At 40.8% G+C, this 17,963-nt stretch overlaps 1 pseudogene; it reads right to left on the bottom strand.

The window, feature by feature from the left end:
- Positions 1–10,317: 10,317 nt before the first annotated feature.
- LOC102513802 lies at positions 10,318–11,308 on the bottom strand (annotated as a pseudogene).
- Positions 11,309–17,963: the final 6,655 nt, after the last annotated feature.

Raw genomic sequence — 17,963 nt, 5'->3', positions numbered from 1 at the left:
AAGAGTATGTTGTTTAACTTCTTTATATTTGTGGGTTTTCCTTCTGCTGTTGATTTCTAGTTTCATTCCATTGTGGTCAAAGAAGATAGTTTGTATGATTTCAATCTTAAATTTGATAAGACTTGTTCTGTGGCCTAACTGGTGGTCTACCCTGGAGAAAATGCATGTGCACTTGAGAATAATACATATTCTGCTACTGTTTGGTGAAGTGTCTATATGTGTCCATTAGGTTCAGTTTTTCTGCAGTGTTGTTTTAGTCTTCTATTTCCTTATTGACCTGTTTGGTTATTTATTCATAACTGAAAGTGGAGTATTGAAGTATCCTACTATTATTGTGTTGCTGTCCATTTCTCCCTTCAGTTTTGTCAGTTTGCTTCATATATTTGGGAGTTCTAGGGTGAGGTGCGTGTACATTATAATTGGTGAATTGACCCTGTTATACAATGCCCTTCTTTGTCTTGTATGATAGTTTTTGTCTTAAAGTTTATTTTACCCAGGAGCAGGGGGAGGTTAGCAGTTATATGGGGGATTGGCATCAGGTTGGCTCATCCATTACCAGGAAACTAGCAGAGGGACACAACCCTCACCGCCCTTTGGCAAGCTATCGTAGTGAAGAAGTTCTGATCTAAAGCTAGAACAGCCATTAGCTAGGGACCTGGGACAAGTATGAGGAAGGTCAGTTGTGTGAGTAGGTCTAGGTGAAGCAGACATTAGTCAAGCAGGGGATGTACAGAGAGCAAGAGAACAGATACCGTGTGTAGCCTAATCACAGTGTGTCTCTAGATCTACTGAATGTCTGTTATAGACAGCATATTTGTTGGATCTTGTTTTTTATCCATTCAGCCAATTGGTGTCTTTTAATGGGTACATGTAATCCATTTACATATAAAGAAATTACTGACAGGGAAGGACTTCCTATGGCCCATTTTGTTCATTGTTTTCTGTATATTTTATAACATTTTTGTCCCTCTTTTCTTCGTGATGCCTTGCTTTGTGTTTTGCTGATTTTTTTGTAGTGGCATATTTTGATTCCCTTCTCATTTCACTTTGTGTATATTCTATAATTTCTCTGCGATTACCACTGTAATTACATAAAATGTCTTAAGTTGTAATAATATATTTTAAACTGATAACAATGTAACCTCAATCACATATAAAAACTCTATTCGTTTACAGCTCTGCCTCCCCCACTTTATGTTACTGAGACTCAAATTACCTCTTTTAATATTGCATATTTATTAATACAGATTTATAACTACTTTTTATTCTTTTGTTTTTAAAAATTCTATATTAGATTTAAAAGTGATTTCTGCACCTATGTTACAGCACTACATAATTTTATATTTGTCTATGTATTTACCTTTATCAAGGAGTTTTATATTTTTGTATGGTTTTGGTTGCCATTTCTCATCCTTCTGCTTTAACTTGAAGGACTCCTTTCAGTATTTTTTTTTTTCAGCCAGTTTGTTTTTTCTTGACACCACGGTGCTCAGGCCTTGACCACATGCTTCCACAGTGGGCACAACCATTCCTTCCAATGCTGCTTCTTGGCCTTCAGGTTCCCCTTATGCTTGTTGAGCTGGCAGTGGAAAGCACATATTTTCTTGGGCTGCAATTCTGGGGGCTTGTGCTTCTTGCCCTTGTAGAATTTCCTGAGGTTCTCTTTCTGAGTCTGGCTAATGGTGGTGAGAACACAGGCGATGGATTTGCAAACAACTCAGATCTTAGAGAGTTTGGATGCTGCACAACCTATCACTTTGGAGACATGTGGCTGGGAGAGCTCCACCTTCAGGTCATCATGGCAACTCCTCCTTCTTCTTGCCTAAAGGGCTCAAGCCTTAATCTTGGCCTTGGCTGCAATAGCTGCCACCTCTGCTACCTGCCCTGAGGGAAAGAGCCCATCAGCATTTCTCACAAGGTAGGTCTAGTGGCAATAGATTCCCTCAGCTTTTGGTTATCTGGGAAAGTCTTAATTTCTCCTTTGTTTTTAAAGGATGGTTTGGCTGGATGTAGTATTTTGGGTTGGCACTTTTTTCTTTCAGTACTTTGAATATATCCTCCCACTCCCTTCTAGCCTGCAAGATTTCTGCTGAAAAATCTTCTGGTAATTTAGTAGGAGCTCCCTTGTACATGACAAGTCACTTTCTCTTTCTGCTTTCAAGATTCTCTTTGTTGCTTTTGACAGTTTGATTATGATGTGTCTTGGTGTAATTCTCTTTAGATTTATCCTTAGTTGGAGGTTTTTGAGTCTTCATAAATTTGTATTTCCATTTCCATTCTCAGATTTGGGAAGTTTGGGGCCAATATTTCTTTAAATAGGGTCTCTGCCCCTTTATTTTCTTTCCTTTTCTTTCCTTCCTCCCTTCCTCCCTTCCTTCCTTCCTTCCTTCCTTCCTCCTTTCTTTCTTCCTTTCTTCCCCTTCTTTTCTTTTCTTTGACTTCCATAATGTATATGTTGTTCTGCTTGATGGTATCCCATAAGTCCCTTATGCTTTCTTCATTTTCTTCAGTGTTTTTTTTTTTTTTTCTTTTTCTTTTTGCTCCTCTGTCTCAGTAATTTTGAAAGTGCTATCTTTGAATTCACTGATTCCTGGCTAATCAAGTCCAATGTTGAGTCCCTCTAGTGAATTTTTTAGTTCAATTATTATTTTCATTTCCAGAATTTCTGTTTGATTCTTCTTCATAGTTTCTGTCTTTGTTGATATTCTCATTTTTCCCATGCATCCTTTTCCTGATTTCATTTAGTTGTCTATATGTGCTTTTTTTTTTTGAATCATTGAGCATCCTTATGATGGTTATTTTGAATTTTTTGTCTGGTGACTCATATGTCTTCATTCCTTTAGGATCAGTTTTAGAAGATTTAGTTTGTTTCTTTAAATGGGCTGTGTTTCCTTCTTTCTTTGTATGTCTTGTTATCTTCTGTTAGAATTTTGGCATTTGAAAAATAAGCTCTCTCTCCCAGATTTTTCAGTATGATTTCATACTGGGGAAGACATTCTCCATTCAGCCCTGCTAAAGATTCTGGAGACCTCTCAAGCCTTTTCTAGGAAATGTGTCCTCTCTGGGCTTGTGTGTAATCTAAATGTTTTGCCTATTTCTATCCAGGAGCTCCCCCTGATGTCTGTCTGTGATACTGTGGCCTCTCTGGTGCTGTGGTATGCGCCACCTAGTGTCTGTCTGTGTTACTGCAGACTCTGGTACTTGATCACTTTTGTTCTTAGAGGCCAAGCTCCCAACCTAGCTCCTGGTTCTTGTCAATGCTGGATTCCGGCAAGATAGAAATCGGTCCCTTGGGCAGGCCAGCTAAAAGTCAGGATGTTAGACGTGCATTCTACTCTATGAGAATTAGGTGTTCTAATTGCTCCACATTGTGCCGGTGGAGGGGCTCTGGTGAGAGAGAATGCCACAAAGTTTCCTACCAGGCTTTCATGTGGTTGGCTCCTTGCCTGGAGCACAGGAACCTCTTAACTGGGTTCTAGGTTTTTCACATAGGCAATTGGTCCATGTATTGCTGTTAAATCCGTGTCTCCATGATGGAAGGAGTGTTGAGGGCTCCCTGTTCTACCAACTTGCTCTCACCTTGAGTAGCTCTAGTTTAATGAGTTTTTCCTAGGTGTCAACCGATGTCCTAAGTACTTTACATCTATTAGCTAATTTAATCCTCACACCCCTATGATCTAGGTGATATTATTATAATCCTCATTTTCTAAGAGAGAAAGCAGATAGATAGATAGATAGATAGATAGATAGATAGATAGATAGGGATGTTAATATAAAGATATTAAATGACCTATTCAAGAGTGCTCACCCAGAAAATGGTTAAATTGGAATTCAAACACAAGATTTAGAGGCCCATGCTTTTAACCCTATGCTAAGTTAGATTATGAATTTTTTTCTTTTTGGTTATCACCATTTTCTACAATACACATGCATTACTTTTGCAATACATGTATCTCTATTTTTCTTTATAGGCATGTAATTAGTGGGATGGAGCATAATGTTTTTAGATGGCAAAGCCTTAATTTTAGCAAGATTATTTTCTTTAGTGAAATTCATTACCCAAGATTTAAGATAAATGAATTATTCAGAAGATACAGACCTCTTATCCCTCTCTCCCTCCATAAGCTTCCAATTCCTTTTCTCGTACCCTCAGTCAGAGAAAAGTGTACAAAATAGCCTATGACATTCTTCCAGCTGAGTTGATGGTATTTGCTTCTCTTTACTCCCTTCCAGCCCCATTCTTTCAGGTTCTGCCTTTCTACTTTTGTCTTTAGCACTTTTAAAAAAGAACAATTAAAAGCCTTAAGAATGTGAGGGAGTCTTTTAAGAAGGATGCTTTAAAGTATGAAACAAATAAAGACCTTTTCTTTGCCATAATATTAGCTTATGTTAAGAATTATTGCAGAAGAAACTCAAGAGGTCCAGCTTCAATAATACTCATCAAATGCAAATTAATAAGAAACACCACTTCATGCCCATTGAATTGGCAAAAATTAAGTCTTATAATAACAGGTGTTAATAAAGATGTAATATTGTAAAGACTTGTGAGTTGTTTTTTGATAGGAGTGTCGGTTGGTATAAGCACTTCAAAGAGCAGTTTGGCTATATCAAGTAACATTGAAGACGCACATCCTCTACAACCCAGAAGTTTCATTCCTCTGCAAGACCCTTACTCCTCTAAGTGTGGTCCTAGGACCACCAGCATCAGCACCATCTGGGAACTTAACACAAATGCAGAATCTCAGGCCCTATCCCAAACCTACCGAGTCTGAGTCTGCATTTTAACAAGATTTACCAGATGATTGTATGCACATGAACATATGAAGAACTACATACATACAGGTGGAAAGAGGAGACAGGTATAAAACTGTAAATAGTACTGTTTGTAGTAGCAAAACATTGAAAACAACCAGAAGTCCATCCACAGGATAACAGATACACTTTGGTATAATGGGATATAATCTGTACAACAACTCAAATTATATGTATAAACAGCCGAAACAGCGCAGGTGCAGGATGATGTGTGTGATACACCACTGAAAGTACCAAACAATGTTACATATTGTTTATGGATTTATAAATAGAGCAAAGGAATAACAACATGAGAATAATAAACACCAAATTCAGAATAGAGTTTATGTAGGAAGGGGAAAAAATTAATGAGATTTAGGAGGCACATACGGGGGCTTTATATATGTGGCTTTTTTTTTTAAGTTTAAACTCAATATGACAATAATAAATTTTGATAGAGTGGGTGATGAGTGCATAGTTATTCAGAGTCCAGAGTGCTGACCATTACACTGTGGAACCCACCTGAGTGCATAGTTACTTCATTGTATTATTTTCTATTCTGTGTACTTGAAATAAATTTACAAATTTTTAAAGATTTAATTTAAAAAAAAAAAGGAATGCCTTCTTTCTCACCCTAAATTGTGTATTATCAAGTAGGTTTTAGATTTCTAAAGTGATCACTGTGAATCAATTGTATGTATCACTGTGAGTCAAATTGTATGCAAGTCTTTTGAATTAAATATTCCACTCTGATAAAGTTTGTCATTCAAGTGCTGAGGTACAAGGAGTAAAACTACTCAAAAGAACAGCTGGCTGTGGATGTAGACAATGTTATTTTTGCTGTTAATAAAGGTGTTAAAGGTACACAGTCAGGTATTTGTGAAGCAAGATGAAAATTATATTTGATTCACTCGTTTGGGTAAGGGTATGTGTTTGTCTCTCTACTTAAACCAAAGAAGGTAATCTGGAATCAATATGATAACCAGTTACCTTGAAGCTCTTTTCTCAGCCACATGTCATCAAGTAGCTGGAAGTCTAGTCTTGTTTCTTTAGTCCTTTATAATGTAAACAGCATTTAGTCCTGTCAGCATTGAAGCAGAGAAATAGAGGAATTCTCTGCCACTAGTATGTTTAACACAAAGGTTGTCAAGCTTTTCCATTCAGAAGCCTTCTAGTGACTCTGTATGACTCACATCTCTTCTACATCAAGAGGGAAAAAAAATCAAGAGAAGACATGACTATACTGGAATTATCTATTAATTCAGAAGCTACTCGACTGAGGGACATTTACATAATTCAGTGGAGAAAACATATAGTCCTGCATAAGAAAAAAATTGCTTGATTCATTGGAAATGTTGGTCAGCAATATTAAGGACTGACCGAATGCAAATGTTACACTGAGGACTCAGTCCTAAGACCTACTGAACAGGTTTGGAAACAGGCCCTCATGGAAGTTCCAAGGAGTCAAGTCTGTCAAGGAGCTCATCATCAAAGATGCAGATGAACAAAAATAGACTCATACACAAGTGCAAATGGTAACACCTAGGCAAAGGCACTGCAGTGAGCACATCAAAATGCTACAGAGTAAGGTTAATGGAGTCACGAGAATAACTTCCCAGAGGAAATGAAAGAGAGCCAAAATAGCCAGAAGTGACCTTCTAAATAGAGAGAAGCTGAGCCTGGGAAGGCTGTATTTATTCACTTCATTACATAGCTTTTGAAAAGCCTATCTCTTTAGATAAAAAATCTTTACTAACCTGGTGAACTTGGGCTGGTTAACTTTTCTAATCTTCTTATCTATAGAATAGGTAATATCCACCACCTAGTGATTGTGTAAGCCAATAATGAATGAATGTAACATGCTTAGCAGAGAAACTGTGTTCAATAGTTCCATTATTAAGCAAAAACAATGTTTGTTCACTATAGAGAAATCAAATTACATAGAAAAACATAAAATGAAAATTATACTCCACTTTCCCAATAATGTCTTTAACATTTTTGTGTACATTTCTTCAATTTTTATTCTTTATACACATTCTAATAGTCATATCATTATCCCTGCTGTGATACTATTTTGCATCTTGTCACTTAACAGAATGTCTTGACGAATCTTCGTTGTCAGTACTTATAGACCTACCTCGCTGTTTTCAAAGGCCATGTAGTATTTCCTTATGTGTCCATTGCTTAATTTACTCAACCATACCCCTTATTATGTGCCAACAATCCTTCAGCAGGACATTCTAGAGCATATATCTTTACATTGTGAGAGTGTCTGGTAAGAAGTTAAGATGCTGAGATGAAAGCATGAACAGTTTTAATTTAATAGAGTTGGTTAGCTCACTCTTTGAAATATCTTAGTGATTCATTCCCCTCTCCTTCCTCCCCACCATGTAGGTCCTGAAAACAGAGGACATAACCTATTCACATTTCAAAGGAGAGTAGGTGATGAGTTTGTTGTTACTGAATATATGCAACAGTAGGAGCCACGAGGACTGAACGCTTCATAAGCAGTGTTTCCGTAAGTCCCTTCCAGTGAGTCCCTCGACCAGTACTGCATGCACGTTTCTTCAGGTCTTAGGTGCTCTTTTTTTTTTCATCAAAACCAGAGATTGAGACAGGATTCTCAACTGCTCTGAAAATGCCTTCTGCCCTGCAGACCAGTTTTTATAATGTTTGACAGAGGACTGAATCTCATCCAAACAGAAAGAAAAAAACCCACTTTACTGGCAGAAAGTACCACCTTCGGCAGCTCACCAGTGGGGGCAGAACTGGGCAGAGGTTCCAGGTTTCTAACTGGCCAAGCAACTTCTAACAAGCCAAACCTGAGAGAGAAATGGGTAAAAGCTGCCAAAGGGAGAGGAGAATGAAACTCTATAAGGGAGGAGAGAGCTATCCTCAAATGATTGGGGAACCTCCTAACTTCACATGCTTCTTGATCTCACCACCATCAATCACTCATTATTTTTTTCATTGTATTTATGTCTTAAATTTAGTTTTATTCTTTTGTTGTTGTTGTTGTTGTTAGTGGAGGTACTGGGGGTTGAACATAGGACCTCATGCATGCTAAGCACACACTCTACCACTGAGCTATAAACCACCCTCACCCTCTCCTCAGTCACTCTTGAAGATGTGTAACTGAAACTTCTCCACACTCCCTTCCTCCAGGCATTTGCCTGGTCAACGTGAAACCCTGGGAGGCCATCTCCTGTGATCAGCATGCCTGCAGCACGCAGTGCTGCTACAGAAAGCTGCCCTGTGAAGTCATGCCCTGCGATCTCAGCCACACTGCCCAGAAATCCATCCAGCTCCTCTGGGGGCTCTGCACCTGTTCCCACCTAAGCTATTCTATATCTTCTCTGCTGTCGCCTGATCTGGCTTCTCTACGAAGAAATGACCCCTCCTCACACTTCACAGAGAATTAGAAGCCATCAAGAGGACATTGGTCATTCTCTTCTGCACTCCAAGGCCAGCCCTTTACACATGCTATGCGACACCACCCGTTACCACTCTCCCCCTCCCCTGAGTCTCCTATAAATGTCGCACACATGGTAGCATCTCCTTGCTGGGCGGGGGGGAGAGGGGGAACACATGCAAAATGCTCTCCATCTCACCTTCCAGCCACTGCTCTACCTCTCTACTCCCTGCAACAGCCACACATCTCTAAATGTTGGCTTCTCTTGACCACTGCCCTTCCCCTGCCCAGTCTCACCTCACTCTTCCACCTGTTCCAATTTGCCTCCCACTCCTCATTCCTCTGTAACTGTCCTCACTAAGGTCTCAGTACCAGTTAGAATTCTTGTAAGGTTCCCTTTTCATCTGAGAACATTCCTGTAGCAGTTCCAGATTCTACATCTTCTATGAGATTCAGTGAAGAATAAAGATTCCCAGGGTTCCCAAGAAAATTCCCACAGCCTCACTGGCTCTGATCAGGCTATGTGCCCATCCTGAACCAGTCATGGAATACACAGGACATCCTCTGATGTCCTGGCCAAACTCTGATACAAAGATCTGATCCTTTTTAACAGCTGCATAGTATTCCATTGCATGAATGTATTGTAAACTATTTAACCTCTCTTTTGCTGATGGACATTTGGGTTTTTCCAGCAATTTATTAACACAAATAATGCCAGGATACACTTTCTTGGACCTTGCCTACCCACATACATAGTCATCCTGACACAGTTCTTTCTTCACCAAACTCACCAAGCACATGACTGCTGAATTGTGCTTATTGTGCTTTTAAGGAGCTTTCTATCACACCACCAACTTGTCACATTGCATGTTCCTGTGACCACTTTGAGGAAGAGAAGGGGGAAGGGGCCCCTGGAGGCTACAATGTCTATACTTCATCTTCATTGTCTTCAGTTTACCGAATGTAGTCCAGCTATCAATAGAGGGGCTCTTTTAAGTTTACCCTAAAATTAGAAGAAAAAAAGCTTCAAATTTCTATGGAAACCCCACTTGCCTTCTAATTTCTCTGAGTCCTCTGGAGGTCGTGGGGAAAGCATCTTTCTCCTTATCTATTCTGCCTTGTAGCCTCTGTTTCTACCATAACAGTTCACAAGAATTGTTTTAAATCCTTAAGATTTCCAATTTCCCTTCTTTTACCATCATCTAAGGGCTGCTATGACCCAAGCTACAAAAACAGCCACTCCTATAATCCTCCAATCTCCATTCTCAAAGAGGTAACATTGACCTCACACCAATGTCTGACTTCTCAGCCCTTGTCTTTGGTCTCTGGCTTTGTGATGATGGCCTTGCCTGTCTCACAATGCCCTCATCCTGCCAACCCATCACCCTGAAGCCATGAATCAGCATTACTGGCTGACTAAATGCAGCATCTCTGGGAAGAATGTTGTGTATTCTTTCTGCTTCTGATGCCTGATTTTTGTTTTTTAAGTGTCTTTACAAACCTCTCTGAACTAGCCTCGGTTTTGAAGTCCTAGAACTCAGCTCTAACACTGTCCAGATCTACAGTTAATACCTGGTTACTCTTCCTGTCCTTCTTTTATTGCTGATGAAAAAGGTTTCTTTTCCTTGAACTTGCAGGAAATTTTTTTTCCGATTTTTTTCTCTTGTGTCTTCTCCTCTTCAGTTGTGCCATAACAAAACACCACCAACCTTATTTTCCAGTCCTTACAGCAGAGGTCTTCTTCCTCCTCCTTCTCCCCTCATGCCCAGTAGGAAGAGAAAACACAGATATTCTCTTTCCAGCCCCTTTCTGATGGGATCTCTCCCCCTGTCGATCAGCAGTCTCACTCCACAGGGGTTCCCAGTGAAACTCTCAGCCCACTTTGAAATATAGTCTTCCCTCAGGTCACAACATTTGCTGATATTTATGAACAAAGCTTTCTTTTACTGGCTCTTGGTAAACTGAATAAGTACTAACCCTAAAATACAGAATTTATTACAACTGCCAGCATTGCTTCTAAAGGGTATTACAAATGCTGCACTATTGGTATCAGTACACACGTTTATTTTATTTTATTTTTATTTTTTGGCTGCTTGGCCAATAAGTTTATTTCTGTCTTTATCCGAAAAATCAGCATAGAAAATGATGGTTTGGCTTATTAACTCTCATCAGCCCATTCCTGAACTCAAAGGGTGTGTGCTTTCTTCTGGGCTACTCTATCTTTCTTCTGGGCAAGTGACATTTTGGGACTGTTCCACCTCTCCTTTTAAACTTCTTTCTCAGGCTTCTTGTAGACTGGATTGTCTTGTATTGCAAGAGCTTTCTTGTACATCTCCTCCATCATGTCTAGAGTTACGTTGTTCTTTATGTGAGAAAACTGTTTCTTGAAAGCATCCTCATGTTCTTCAATCAGGTAATGCATGTAAGTTGTTTTGCCCATGGTGGGCTTGTGGTGCACCTCAGCACTGAATTCTTTGCTTTCTGAATCATAACCAGGGAATCATCTGGTACTGGGAGGGATAGACAAGCCTCCATCTACAGCTCTCTTCAGTGCCCCCAAAACTTTATTTCCAGTACTATTTCTGGCAAGCCCTGCATCCAAATGGCAGCCAAAGGCACCGGGTTGACCATCGGTGCTTTCCACATTGTATTCATCTCCAGTCACCTCCACCCGGCCTTCATAAATCTTGTCCACACCAAACCTATTGAGAAGCCTGTGGGCTAGCAGCAGGCCAGAACAATATGCTGCAGCATACGTTGTCAGGCCAACCTTCACACCATATGTTGGGGGTTTGTGAGCATAAGCTGCACAAACTCTCATATCTCCTTCTATACGGACATAAGCAATCCGACAAATGATAGTTGGTTACACAAACTATCCTCCTGGATTTGGGTGTGTTGTACTCATTTTTATCTTGAATCACCAGTCGTTTCTGAGCATAGTAATCAGTTTTACCGTCTCATCTTCTAAATTTCACTTGGTTCTTCTTGAAGTAGGTTTTATTTTTGACAGCTTTAATAAACCCCATCCTGTGGAATAGAGACCTGAGCCTGAGTCTTGCCACAGAGCTGCAGGCCCAGCACTCCTCCAGTGGGGAAAAGCCACGTTTGTTTTAAAGACTCAGTTTTACCAGAAGAAGCTTTAAAACAGGAACAGGAATGGTGCCCAAGTTTAGTCCCTACTTTGTGATTATTTTGGTTTTCCAAAGCCTAATTTTTTTTTCTAGATCTGCATATGTTAGTGATTCTACATCCTGTGAAAGTAGCACTTTATCTCTGCAGAGCTCCCTAATTCCCATTTACTCACAAGATTTAGAAGGGAGGAGCTCAAAAGGAAAGGTATTCAACCTGAAACAAAATTGCTACTAAGAAAGTAACTCATACTTGAGGCAGAAGAAAGCCCAGCTGTCCTACTTCCATTATCCAGTTACAAAGATGAGTCAATATACAAGTGTTTGCTGATTCGATTAATTTGGTAGGGGGGTCAATTACAATTATGGTACTATAGTAATGCACGTATGTAAATATGACTCTTTTAAAGGACACATTGGAAAATCCCTCAAATCCCACCGTGGCTGACACTCTCCTGCCGCCCTGTGAGATCCAGGCTCGTTTCTCCTCTGGTGTGTCCCAGGGCGTGGCTCATCTACCACTGGAAGTACCTGAGATAAGTTTGGGAGGTATGAGAACACATTTTTTAATTTCAACAGACTTCCAATATTTATTTTACAATGGATTACTTTTCTATAGCTACAGTAGATTATTTTTCTACAGATAGGAAAAAACAGCTGGCATATCAAACTCCTGAATTCATGGGTGCTATTGCTTAGGGTGAGATTAAAGTATCAGTTTAGTAGATTCAAAGATAAATATTAAGTAAAAACTACAATAAAAGGTACACAAAAAACCATGAAGGTGGTACAGGGATGACTAAGGCTGAGATGACCCCTCTCTCTCTCTCACACTGCCTGAAATATCATGGTACTTCATCATGAGGTGGGAAGCCCCATAAAAAAAGACCGGCAGGACCCCCAGGCAGGCCACTACTCTCCTGCCAGCACCATCCGGTTCCCTGACCCAGAAGCTCTATCTCACTTCTTGCCTCTGAAACGGCTTACTTCTAGGAAAGCGGAACATACCCCTAAAATTCTATTGGTTCCCTGAGCTCACTCCTGATTGGTTATTTCCTTCACTCCTGATTGGTCCATTTCTCTAACTTCTGATTGGTCCACTTGTAGTACTCCATTTGCATGGTGCTCACTCCTGATTGGTTATTTCTCTCCCTCCTGATTGGTCCATTTCTACAAAGCTTGTTCCTAATTAGTCAACTTTTGTTATACCTTATTTGCATATGATGTTGCGAAGTGTAAACTGGCAGCCTATAAAAGCCTGTGTAAGCCTGCAAACGGGGTCTAGAGCTTGGAGTGTTAACTTCTTTTGGGTTGCTGGAGTAATGAACCTGAGTTCTCTAACTCTCCGAGTGCTGCTTGATCTCTCGCTGAGAACCAGGTTGCTGTCACAACTGAGCTGTAACACCAAGGTGTAACACACTTTTCTGCAACAATCAGAGTTCGATAATGTGATACCTGATCCTCATCCGTTCTTCTTCCTGAAATATTTCAAATAATCTGTCACAGGCAAGGTAAGTTAAGTTAGCATCTGGCTTTCTGTGCTCCCCTGTTTCCTGCAGAGCTGGTGCAGCAAAGCAGAAGCCGTCTGCTGGACTAATTGTGCTGCATTTGGGTATCAGAGAAGGCACTGGGCATTTATCTGTTCAGTGGCCAATGAGTTTTAATTTGGATTTGTATTTTACTTTTGAGAAAGACGAAGAAGGAGGTAATGCTTCCCCGCTTCCCACCAGGAGCCCCAGGCAGCTGACTTGGGGTCACAGGACCTGCTGGCCTGGAGGCATTTCAACACCAGGCTCAGGCCCTTGCAGAGCAAATCCCATGACCCCATGGGACAGCCCCCAGTCACTGTTGTGCCAAAAGTCTCTTGTGATACTACTGCTGAAGCAAGTAGGTCCTGGAAAAATCTTTTTATTTTACAGAAATTTTATGAAAAGAAGGCACTTGATCTCATAGGATTTAGTATAACAATTGTTATTTATTTATTGTTATAACTTTTTCTAGAAAGGATATGAGGTGACTTACAAAAATACACACACTAAGGCAAAACTTTAAACAAGTAGATGAAGAAACTGGGGCAAAAGGAAGGTGAGGGCAGGAAAGCTAAAATGGAGCCAAGAATGAGGGCTGTTTGGGCTCTGTGCTTGCCAGCGTGTGTGGCAGAGTGGCTCTCAGCTTCCCAATAGTGAGACAGTAATGGCAATAGTAAGTGATGTGGCCCACGGTGACCCTGACATTTTTTCCTAAAAAGAGAACACAGGCAAACAGCTGCTCCAGGGAAGGCTAACCATTCCACATGTTGAGATCAGAGAGGTTTCTAGTGTATGTGTGATGCTGTCGATAGAGCCCTCAATAGTGCTCCTGGGATGCAACACGGGGGCTTCACAGGGCTGCTTAATACCAAGTCTTTAAGCAGAAGTGGGGGCTTCGGGCCAAAGCGAGTATCAGAAATCAATTTAAAGGGGACATATCTCAATTGGTTAGCTTAACCTCTGAGTGGGTTTTTGGAGGGCCCAATGGGAGTGATCAGCCTGCAGTTTGATAGCCATTATCTCTAAGCCAGCACTGCAAACTCCAGCATCAGTGAGTTCAGGGGAGCCCTCCCTGACACATCTGGGCATGTGGCTGTTCCAGGCAGCAGTGCCAATGCTTTAAGTGGCTGAGCTGGAGGCAGGATTGGGACTGGCTGCATAATCTGTGGGCCAAGTGCAAAATGAAAATGGAAGACCCCTAGAGCAAAAATTAAGAATTTCAAGATGGTGACAACAGAACATTAAAGCAACCCCAGGGCCCTTGTAAGGGTGAAGTCCCATGGGGTGGCACAAGCTGTAGGCCTACAGAGCCAGCAGGACAAATATCCTCATAAAACACTGAGGAACCTGGTGAGGGTACAACCCTGCAGAGAAGACCACCCCTACCTGCACATGCGGAGATACGGAGAATTTCTCCAAGTTCTTTAGAGGACATGAATCTCAAACCTCAAATACATATGTGGAAGAAATTTTACTTTATTTTTCATAGCAAGTTAATTTTTATGTCTATACCTCCTATTACAAAGCTGACAAATAAATGAAGAGACAAACCAACCAACCACTACCACCAAGAACAATTTTAGCCCTTTCTAGAGTTTTTGGATAGAAAGCTTTATTACTTGAGTTTTTCAGAGTGAGTCCCCACAGGAGTTTCCTACAGGAAATATTGGGAGGTAGTGGGACAGCATGGTTTAACAGACTATTTTAAAGAAAACTGGAGAGGAAGGTAGGTCTCCGAGTGAAAGGTCAGAGCTAGTGGGAGCACCCTGCCAGGTTGGATGCTGCCCTGCCCCCCAGCCCTGGGTGGACCACTGGGGCCAGGAAGTAGGTCCAGCTCTGCATCCTGGACTAGGTGTTACCAGGCCCCAGAGTGCAGGACACTTACAAGACATCTACAATAGGGTCTACCAAGGAAAATGTGAACTGTTCATTTGTGAAATGCATGTTTATTGAACACTTACTATGTCAGGCACCTTCTTGAGGCTGGGGACATGGTTGTGAACAAAACAAACCACATGCCTGCTCTTGTGGAGTGATAAACTCCTTGAGGGAGACTGCTGTCTTAGAATGAATATAAGAACATGATAAATACTACATAAAAAATAAGCAAGAAAGGGAATAGGCTCCACTGAGAGATGGGGATATTGCTATTCTAAATTTATCATTTATATATTATCAATTATCAAAATGCATCAACTTACACACTTTAAATAGACTTAAAGTATACTTTATTATATGTAAAATAATCCTCAATGAAGTTAGTAAGAACAAGGCAAAACAAAAAATTTTAGTTCTTATTTTTTATTGAAGTGTAGTCGGTTCAAAACAAAACAAAAAATTTTAAGAGTTAATTCCACAGGCTTTTTCCTGACTCCTCCACACACTAATAACTTCTTGGGACTTATAATCCAAGGGAAGCAAGAGTGATGGAAAAGGAAAGGTGAAGCAGGGAAGGAGGGAGAACAAATACCAGGGGATATGTCATCCATCTGGCCACAGCCTTGAAACCAGCAAAGAAGGTTGCTCATATCACAGGACATCTCAAGAGAGGCCACACACTGCATTTGAAACAGTCTGTTGTCAGGGAGGAGAAGCAAGAAATTTGTCTGCTGCCTCTTTCCCATCCTCTCTCTCTCACTGGCCAGAATCTTCATGGGGCATTAACTCCCCAGTACTTCATCTCCATTGGGGAGGCTGCAGCCTCAGCGGTTCTGGCAAATGGGTGTGGGTCTCTCTGCCAGTCAACCCACACATAGGTGCTCCTTGGTCTATGGCGGTTGCGTCCGTGGCCGGGGGCCTTATGACAGCGGTAGTAGGGGAGCCTTCAGTTGGACGGCTCAGGCTAAGAGCAGATCCTAGGTGGCACTGATACTGGCTGGTTGAGTTGTGTGAGTGCTGTCTGTGTTCTCCGTATCTGGATGAGTCTGGAGTTTCCAAAAGAGGTGGTGGGGACTGCAAATCAAAAAGGTTTTTAGATTCCAGCTTCCCTGCTCAAATCCAGTGGCAGGAATAAAAGTATGGGAGGATCCCTTTTAAGCACTCCCAGGAACCTCCCCGCCAGGGATGTAAGAGAACAGAGCCCAGGGAGGAGGTAATGGGAATGGTGTGGGAGCACCTTTTCCCCCCACACAAAGCTCAGGAACCAGCCCGCCTGTTGTGTTCCTTTTTCTTGATATTTGGAAGGACACCCAGGCTGTCCTCTGTTTTTGGTCCCGAGAAGAAGGGTGCAGCTACGGGGAGCCCTGCTCAGCAGGCAGCTAAACCAAGGGCAAGCTCCAAGATGCTTATTGGCTCACAACCACGGCCACTCAGCCCAACCCCATGTGCCAAACACAGGCGCCATAACCCGTGGCACCTGGTGCTGAGATTTCAATTTCTAAGTACCACACTTCACTAAGAAGAATCAAGGCTCCTTAGAGAAATAGCTGACTCCTGAGCTGGGATGGGGAAAATACCAGAAAGCCTGAAACACCTTATTATGCCAAAAAGTAATAAATTATATAAATTATTATATGAGTTAATAAATTATGGGGACATTTCAAAAGAATGAAAACCAGTTTGAAGGGGCTCCCACTAGCCAAATGGAACAATTTGAGCACGAAAATTAAAAATTATAGTAATGAATTTTAATCTATTGAATGAAACAAGAATCTATCAGCCTGGAAAAGAAGAACAAAGTCAGAAGACTAACACCATCTGATTTTCAGATGTACTATAAAGCTACAGTAATCAAGACAGTGTGGTGTTGGCAAAAAGATAGACAAATAGCTCAGTGGAACAGTAGAGTCTAGAAGTAGATCCACACATATATAAGAAACTGATTTTTGACAAACATCTGAAGGCAATTCAGTGGGGAGAGGGTAGTCTTTCAACAAATGGGGCTGGAACAGTTGGATAGTCACATGCAAAAGGTGAACTTGAGCCATACCTCATATCACATATAAAAACTCAAATGGACCACATTTTAAATGACTATATTGAGATATAATAAATAATATATTGCACATATATAAAGCACACAGTCTAATAACTTTGGCATACATACACACCCACAAAGAATAGAACTGCTGCTAAGAAAAGGCAGACTGCGTTATCAGACAAGGTTCAGAAGAAGAGAACAGAATCCACTCTCGCTGGTTTAAGCAGAAAAGGGCATTTCAGGGTATAAAATGACTTACAGGGTCATTACAAGGGCCAGCAATATAGGCTCTAGACTAAGTTTCTAGGGACAGCTCTCAAAGTCACATGACCAAGCTTGGTCAGCAAGCTGCCTCTGCTCAGCTAGGGAGCCACCCCTCCCTCTGCCAGCCTCAGAGCTGGGCCACTTCTGGGGGGGTCTTCTCCAGGAAACAGATGCATAGTCCTGCCCCTTCTCAGAAAGTCAGTTCCAAATTCAAGTCTTGCATCTGTTGGTCAAAACCTAAGTGACATCTGAAACTCTAGCTTCAAGAAAGTCTGGGAAATGTAGTTTTTAGCTTTCCAGCCTCTGCAGTATTGGAAGGCACTTTAGAAAGAGCTGGTTTGGAGGAGAAAAGCAGGAGTTCAGTTTTGAACATGGTAACTTTAAGGTATCTTTTAGATCTACCAGTAGAGATGTATAGTAGGCAGGGGAATAAAATGTGGTATAATGTAGTGGGGCAAGCACAGATTCGGGGGCCCATCTGCTTGGGCTCAAATCATAGATACATCGTTTATTAGCTGTGTGACGTTGGGCAAGTTACCTAACCTTTCTGTGCCTCAGTTTTTAATCACCTGTACAGTGGGAATAGTAGTAGTATTTGCCTAAGTAAGGTTATTGTGAGGACTTAAATGAGTTAATGTTTGTAAAGTATTTAAAATAGTACCTGTCACAAAATAAATATAGGTCTTTGCTATAAAAATAATTACCGTGATTATAATTAATAATTATTTTTTTAGTTAATACTACAGTTGACCCTCCATATCCATGAGTTTTGGGAGACAGTGAATTTATGCTATTTTAAGCCACTTAGTTTGTGTTAATTTATTAAATAGCAACAGATAAGTAATAGAATAGACTAAGTATAAAATCATATTAAGGAGTTAATAACTTATAACTGTTACAATTTGGAAGCGTAGAAA

Source organism: Camelus ferus, chromosome 7 (genome assembly GCF_009834535.1).
Source record: "Camelus ferus isolate YT-003-E chromosome 7, BCGSAC_Cfer_1.0, whole genome shotgun sequence".
Classification (NCBI taxonomy): Eukaryota; Metazoa; Chordata; class Mammalia; order Artiodactyla; family Camelidae; genus Camelus; species Camelus ferus.
This window is presented reverse-complemented; position numbering and strand designations above follow the sequence as displayed.